The sequence below is a fragment of the Caretta caretta genome, chromosome 15, assembly GCF_965140235.1.
Source record: "Caretta caretta isolate rCarCar2 chromosome 15, rCarCar1.hap1, whole genome shotgun sequence".
NCBI lineage: Eukaryota > Metazoa > Chordata > Testudines > Cheloniidae > Caretta > Caretta caretta.
The window spans coordinates 149,123-156,628 of NC_134220.1; positions in this window are offsets into that span (position 1 = coordinate 149,123).

The following is a 7,506-nucleotide window of genomic DNA, read 5'->3' on the forward strand; positions in this document are numbered from 1 at the left end:
CATTGTCCCCAAATGTGAAATAGTTATGGGTAAGGACAAAGTCACAAAGTTCAGCCACCAGGTTAGCCGTGACATTATCGGGGATAGTGTTCTTGACGGCTTGTAGTCCATCTTTGTGTGGAATGTTGGTGTAGAGGGCTTCTACATCCAACAACCACATACCACACAACAGAACCACTAGCCCAGGAACCTATCCTTGCATCAAAGCCCGTTGCCAACTGTGCCCACATATCTATTCAGGGGACACCATCACAGGGCCTAATAACATCAGCCACACTATCAGAGGCTCGTTCACCTGCACATCCACCAATGTGATATATGCCATCATGTGCCAGCAATGCCCCTCTGCCATTTACATTGGTCAAACTGGACAGTCTCTACGTAAAAGAATAAATGGACACAAATCAGATGTCAAGAATTATAACATTCATAAACCAGTCGGAGAACACTTCAATCTCTCTGGTCACGCAATCACAGACATGAAGGTCGCTATCTTAAAACAAAAAAACTTCAAATCCAGACTCCAGCAAGAAACTGCTGAATTGGAATTCATTTGCAAATTGGATACTATTAATTTAGGCTTAAATAGAGACTGGGAGTGGCTAAGTCATTATGCAAGGTAGCCTGTTTCCTCTTGTTTTTTTCTACCCCCCCCCCCCCCAGATGTTCTGGTTTAACTCTGATTTAAACTTTGAGAGTGGTCAGTTTGGATGAGCTATTACCAGCAGGAGAGTGAGTTTGTGTGTGTATGGGGATGGGGGGGTGAGAGAACCTGGATTTGTGCTGGAAATGGCCCACCTTGATTATCATGCACATTGTAGGGAGAGTGGTCACTTTGGATGAGCTATTACCAGCAGGATAGTGAGTTTGTGTGTGTGGTTTTTGGGAGGGGGGTGAGGGAACCTGGATTTGTGCAGGAAATGGCCCAACTTGATTATCATGCACATTGTGTAGAGAGTTGTCACTTTGAATGGGCTATCACCAGCAGGAGAGTGAATTTGTGTGGGGGGGTGGAGGGTGAGAAAACCTGGATTTGTGCTGGAAATGGCCCAACTTGATGATCACTTTAGATAAGCTATTACCAGCAGGACAGTGGGGTGGGAGGAGGTATTGTTTCATATTCTCTGTATGTATATAAAGTCTGCTGCAGTTTCCACAGTATGCATCCGATGAAGTGAGCTGTAGCTCACGAAAACTCATGCTCAAATAAATTGGTTAGTCTCTAAGGTGCCACAAGTACTCCATTCCTGTCTGTGTGTCTTTTTGTAACCTAAGGTTTTGCCTAGAGGGATTCTCTATATTTTGAATCAAATTACCCTGTAAGGTATTTACCATTCTGATCTTAGAGAGGTGATCCTTTTCTTTTTACTGTTTCTTCTATTAAAATGTTTCTTTTCAAGAACTGAATGCTTTTTTTCATTGTTCTAAGATCCAAGGGCTTGGGTCTGTGGTCACCTATGCAAATTGGTGAGGATTTTTACCAAACCTTCCCCAAGAAATAGGGTGCAAGGGTTCGGAGGATTTTGGGGGGAAAAGACGTTTCCAAACAACGCTTTCTCAGGATCCCAGAGAAACGTTTGGTGGTGGCAGTGGAAAACCAAGGGCAAAGGGTAAAATAGTTTGTACCTTGGGGAATTTTTAACCTAAGGTGGTAAAAGTAAGCTTAGGAGGTTTTCATGCAGGTCCCCACATTTGTACCCTAGAGTTCAAAGTGGGGAAGGAACCTTGACACCAGTGTTTACCAAAAGGAGTGATGGTGCAGAGTATAAAAGAGTAGCTGGAAAAGAGGTCTGGTGTGTGGAAGATCTATAAATTAATCTACATAGGCCTTTAACACAACATGTTGGAACTGAAAAAGGAGGTGAATGGTTTCATTCTCCTTGAGGTAGGCTCCTCTTTCAAAAGTTTGGGAAATGTTACCTGGACAAGAAATGCACCCATTGTGGCTGTTTAAGTGTTTGCCACAGCAGTGTGAATAGAAACCGAACCCAGCTCTTGTGCTCTCTGGTAAGTTCATGGGAAGATAAATGAAGGTTACTGTATTAGAATATAGATATTCAGGCCTGCCTGTAAAGACCAATACTTTAAGAACTTAGGTGTATTTTTAACACTTAGCTAGTTATAGAGGTATAAAACAAAGAATCAAAATCACATGTCTGCTTGTATATGGGCCTTCTCTCACTAGGATGGTCTGAGGCCTTGTTCTTAGGCTAAGGCCTTTGGCTCATCCTCACATCCCAAACCAGTTACATTGAAATAAGGTGGTATTGGGCTGTTCGGAAGACGATCCTGTCCTGATAGTGCCTATCACCAACAGCTAAAGAAATAGATCTTAAGATGGTTAAAGAAAACTTAGGTTTCAGAGTAGCAGCCGTGTTAGTCTGTATCCGCAAAAAGAACAGGAGTACATTAGTTAAGATGAGCTATTAACAGCAGGAGGAAAAAAAACTTTTGTAGTGATAATCAAGATGGCCCATTTAGACAGTTGACAAGAAGGTGTGCGGATACTTAAGGAAATAGATTAAATATGCATAATGACGCAGGGAGTGGCTTGGTCATTACACATATTGAATCTATTTCCTTAAGTATCTTCACACCTTTCTCATCTTAACTAATTAGCCTCTCACAGTTTGTATGGTAACTTCCAACTTATCTGTATGTGTGTGGGTATATATATATATATATATGTTCCATTCTATGCATCCGATGAAGTAAGCTGTAGCTCACGAAAGTTTATGCTCAAATAAATTTGTTAGTCTCTAAGGTGCCACAAGTCCTCCTTTTCTTTTTGCGAATACAGACTAACATGGCTGCTACTCTGAAAAAAGTACTCCTGTTCTTTTTAAAGAAAACTTAGTTTGATAGTATCCTATCTGGCAAGAAATCACTTATCAATGGTTGCGGTTGTGAAACCCTCATTTCTGTATTGTTTTATCTTTATGGCCCCCACTTTTCTATTGTTAATCTGTCTGTTTCTCTAATTGTTTTTGTTTGCTGTATAATTAATTTTGCCAGGTGTAAGTTAATTAGGGTAGTGGGATATAATTGGTTAGAGAATTATGTTACAATATGTTAGGATTGATTAGTTAAATTTCAGTAAAATGATTGGTTAAGGTATAGCTGAGAATATTACTATACATACTGGGGTCAAACAGGAAGTGGAAGGGAAAATTGAAATCATGCTTGCTAAGGGGGGAAGGGAATGGGTATAGGGAACTTGGAACAGGGACACAGGCAAGGCTCTGCGGCTTCAGAGCTGGGAACAGAACACTGGGGAACAGACTCTATCAGCGTATAGAGATAAGCCCGACTGATGTGAAGGGCTTCGGAATATGCTTGCTTGGAAACTAACCCCAATAAACATTGCATTGTCTGCACTTTGGACTTCTGATCTTTTGCTGCTTGCTGTCTGTGTGACAAGAACCAGGGAAGTGGGAGGGTTGAGAGAAAACCCTCTAACATACTGTGACCCTATGCACCCTATATTCACACACTACTGCAGTACTATTTGTTCAAATTATGCCTTGTGCAGTATTACCTGAAAGCTAATAGACTGATTATTAATATGATTGTAAAATGCATGTGTTAATGTTACATGTGAAGTTCTGAATTCCCTCTGTACGATGTTACTAGAACTAGCCTGACCTAGGTAAAGGTAATTAACAGGTCTGTCTGAGACAAAGGAATGTAGTTGTGGCGCCTTAGAGACTAACCAATTTATTTGAGCATGAGCTTTCGTGAGCTTCAGCTCACTTCATCAGATGCATACCGTGGAAACTGCAGCAGACTTTATATACATACAGAGAATATGAAACAATACCTCCTCCCACCCCACTGTCCTGCTGGTAATAGCTTATCTAAAGTGATCATCAGGTGGGCCATTTCCAGCACAAATCCAGGTTTTCTCACCCTCCACCCCCCCACACAAATTCACTCTCCTGCTGGTGCTAGCCCATCCAAAGTGACAACTCTTTACATAATCAAGTTGGGCTATTTCCTGCATAAATCCAGGTTTTCTCACATCCCCCCCCACCCCCAAACACACACAAACTCACTCTCCTGCTGGTAATAGCTCATCTAAACTGACCACTCTCCAAGTTTAAATCCAAGTTAAACCAGAACATCTGGGGGGGGGGGGGGGTAGGAAAAAACAAGAGGAAACAGGCTACCTTGCATCCAGACTCCAGCGAGAAACTGCTGAATTGGAATTCATTTGCAAATTGGATACTATTAATTTAGGCTTAAATAGAGACTGGGAGTGGCTAAGTCATTATGCTCAAATAAATTGGTTAGTCTCTACGGTGCCACAAGTACTCCTCTTCTTTTTGCGAATACAGACTAACACGGCTGTTACTCTGAAAAAAGGAATGTAGGTTTACCTCAATATACATATTAGCAGTAAACAAAGCTCTCTAGCTAAAGGGTGTGTGTGTGTGTATCCTGATCCTGAACTCAAGAGGCAGAGATTTAACCTGGCTCCTGCACCCTAGAGAGACACAGGAGGCTGAATCCTCAGGAGGCCTTCCTAACTTGTAAGATAAAGACAATCACTTTGGGGATATAAGGATCAGGAAGAGAGACTCCATCTTTATCCTTCACCTTAGGAGACAAAGGAACCAAGTTCTTTGACCTCTGTGATGGGTCCTAGACAGCAAAAGCTGGAAAGGAGGCTGTGGGTGAGAGAAACCATCTTGAAGAAAAACTTAATCTAACAAGATACAGTCTTAGGCTTTTAGATGCATTTGCACTTTTATTTTCTTGTTATTTCTACCTTTATTCCTTTTACTTGGTATCACTTTATCCATGATTTTTTTGTTAATATACTTGTTTTGCTTTCATTAAAAATTGTCAGATTTCCCCAATAGGAACATGTTTAAGACAAGCAAATAATGCTGCCACTGCCCAAGTGGACTCGGATCTCACAGCACGAGGCACCGGACTGCTGTTTAACCCATCTGGAAATGGTCTGAGCAGATACATCACAGAAGAATTGGTAGGGGAAGTAGAAGTGGGTTGCAGCCTAGGCAGCAGTGACCATGAGATGATTAAGGATCCTGACAAAAGGAAGAAAGCAGATTAGCAAAATATGGACCCTGGACTTCAGAAAAGCAGACTTAGACTCCCTTAGGGAACTGATAGGCAGGATCCCCTGGAAGGCTAACGTGAGGGGGAAAGGTGTCCAGGAGAGCTGGCTGTATTTTAAAGAAGCCTTATTGAGGGGGCAGGAACAAACCATCCTGATGTGCAGGAAGAATCGCAAATATGGCAGGCGACCAGCTTGGCTGCCATATTTGCTGCATGCAGGGGTGTAATCAGGAAGGCCAAGGCACAACTGGAGTTGCAGCTAGCAAGGGATTTGAAGGGTTTCTACAGGTATGTTAGCAACAAGAAGAAGATCAGGGAAAGTGTGGGACCCTTACTGAATGGGGGAGGCAACATAGTGACAGATGTGGAAAAAGCTGAAGTACTCAATGCTTTTTTTGCTTCGGTCTTCACAGACAAGGTCAGCTCCCAGACTGCTGCACTGGGCAACACAGTATGGGGAAGACGTGAGCAGCCCATAGTGGTGAAAGAACAGCTTAAGGACTATTTAGAAAAGCTGGACATGCACAAGTCCATGGGTCCAGATCTAATGCATCCAAGGATGCTGAGGGAGTTGCCTGATGTGATTCCAGAGCCATCGGCCATTATCTTTGAAAATTCGTGGCGATCGGGGGAGGCCCCAGACAAATTGGAAAAAGGCAAATATACTGCCCATATTTTAAAAAGTGAAGAAAGAGAACCCAGGAAACTACAGACAGGTCAGCCTCACTTCAGTCCCCGGCAAAGTCATGGAGCAGGTCCTCAAGGAATCCATTTTGAAGCACGAGGAGGAGAGGAAGGTGGTCAGGAACAGTCAACATGGATTCACTAAGGGCAAGTCATGCCTGACCAACCTGATTGCCTTCTATGATGAGATAACTGGCTCTGTGGATATTGGGAAAGCGGTGGATGTGACATATCTTGACTTTAGCAAAGCTTTTGATACAGTCTCCCACAGTATTCTTGCCAGCAAATTAAAAAAGTATGGATTGGATGAATGGACTATAAGGTGGATAGAAAGCTGGCTAGACTGTCCGTCTCAAAGGGTAGTGATCAACGGCTCGATGTCCAGTTGGCAGCCGGTAGCAAGTGGAGTGCCCCAGGGGTCGGTTTTGTTCAACATCTTTATTAATGATCTGGATGATGGGATGAATTGCACCCTCACCAAGTTCACAGATGACACTAAGATGGGGGGAGAGGTAGATATGCTGGAGGGTAAGGATAGGGTTCAGAGTGATCTAGACAAATTGGAGGATTGGGCCAAAAGAAATCTGATGAGGTTCAACAAGGACAAGTGCAGTATCCTGCACTTAGGAAGGAAGAATCCTATGTACTGATATGGGCTGCAGAATGATGGGCTAAGCAGCAGTTCCGCAGAGAAGGACCTGGGGATTACAGTGGACGAGAAGCTGGATCTGAGTCAGCAGTGTGCCCTCATTGCCAAGAAGGCCAATGGCATATTGGGCTGTATTAGTAGGAGCATTGCCAGCAGATCGAGGGAAGTGATTATTCCCCTTTATTCGGCACTGGTGAGGCCACACCTGGACTATTGCGTCCAGTTTTGGGCCCCCCACTACAGAAGGGATGTGGACAAATGGGAGAGTCCGGTGGAGGACAATGAAAATGATTAGGGGGCTGGGGCAGATGACTTACAAGGAGAGACTGAGGGAACTGGGGTTATTTAGTCTGCAGAAGAGAAGAGTGAAGGGGGATTTGATGGCAGCCTTCAACTACCTGAAGAGGGTTCCAAAGAGGATGGATCTTGGCTGTTCTCAGTGGTGGCAGATGACAGAACAAGAAGCAATGGTTTTAAGTTGCAGTGTGGGGTGGGGGGCAAGGGGGTGTCTAGGTTGGATATTAGGAAACACTATTTCACTAGGAGGGTGGTGAAGCACTGGAATGGGTTCCCTAGGGAGGTGGTGGAATCTCCTTCCTTAGAGGCTTCTAAGGCCTGTCTTGACAAAGCCCTGGCTGGGATGATTAGCTGGTGTTGGTCCTGCACTGGATTAGATGACCTCTTGAGAGCTCTTCCAACCCTAACATTCTATGACTCTATGATCATAACTCAGATGATTCTTAGAATAGGAAAAAATAACAAAGAGGAGTTCCTAAAACCTTTAGGTCTATTTAAAGAATATGTTAATACCCTTCCAGCATCTAAAGTATGCAACTCAGATGGCCCTTTATTAGCATGCAGCTTTGGAAAAAATACTGGTAAATTAACTGATTGACGTGAAACTTGGAAACTATTTTTGGTAAAAACCTGGGTCAGGTGTAAGGACCCGCCGTGTCTTCATGAAACATAGCGAGCGGCAGGTCTGCCATCAAAGCGCGCACTTCCCGACCCCTCCGGCTCTCCTCACGGCCACAGCAGAGAAGGGAAGCGCCGAGCACGGCGCTACGGGAGCAGCCCTCAGCGCGCAA